Consider the following 955-nt stretch of genomic DNA (forward strand, 5'->3'; position numbering starts at 1 on the left):
TTTCAATTTCAGGGTCATTTAGCTCAAAACAAATCAGTACTGCATGAAAAATAGCAAATGAAGGCACAAAGGGTTGAAAGTTGACGACGTGGGTTTGGATGGTGCATAATGAACGCACAAAAAGTTTGGAGTTGTAATATGTTTTAAAAAATGATGTGCCTTTGTAACAGATGAGTTTTTGTCCGAAACCCTGATACTTCGAACGAGAGTGTCCAGTTTGTATACGAAGTGCATCCAGTTTTTGCCGTAACCCTCTCTACTTTTTTGCACATGCTATGTGGGTGAGATCATGATACCATGCCAAGTTTCAACCTTTTCAGAGTTAATTTGTATGCTTTTCAATTTTAGGGTCATTTAGGTCAAAACAAATCAATAAATGCATGAAAAATAGCAAATGAAGGCACAAAGGATTGAAAGTTGACGACGTGGCTTTGAATGGTGCATAATGAACGCACAAAAAGTCTGGAGTTGTAATAATTTTTAAAAAATGAAGTGCCTTTTATAACAGATTAGTGTTCGTGCGAAACCCTGATACGTCGAACGAGAGTGTCCAAGTTGTACACGAAGTGCATCCAGTTTTTGCCGTAAGCCTCTCGACTTTTTTGCACATGCTATGTGGGTGAGATGATGATACCATGCCAAGTTTCAACCTTTTCAGAGTTCATTTGCAGTGCTTTTCAATTTCAGGGTCATTTAGCTCAAAACAAATCAGTAAATGCATGAAAATAGCAAATGAAGGCACAAAGGGTTGAAAGTTGAAGGCGTGGCTTTGAATGGTGCATAATGAACGCACAAAAGTCTGGAGTTGTAATAAGTTTAAAAAAATGAAGTGCCTTTTGTAACAGATGAGTTTTCGTCTGAAACCCTGATACTTCGAAAGAGAGTTTCCGCTTTGTACACGAACTGCATCCAGTTTTTGCCGTAACCCTCTTTACTTTTTTGCACATGCTATGTG

The sequence above is a fragment of the Triticum aestivum genome, chromosome 5D (genome assembly GCF_018294505.1).
Source record: "Triticum aestivum cultivar Chinese Spring chromosome 5D, IWGSC CS RefSeq v2.1, whole genome shotgun sequence".
NCBI classification, from domain to species: domain Eukaryota; kingdom Viridiplantae; phylum Streptophyta; class Magnoliopsida; order Poales; family Poaceae; genus Triticum; species Triticum aestivum.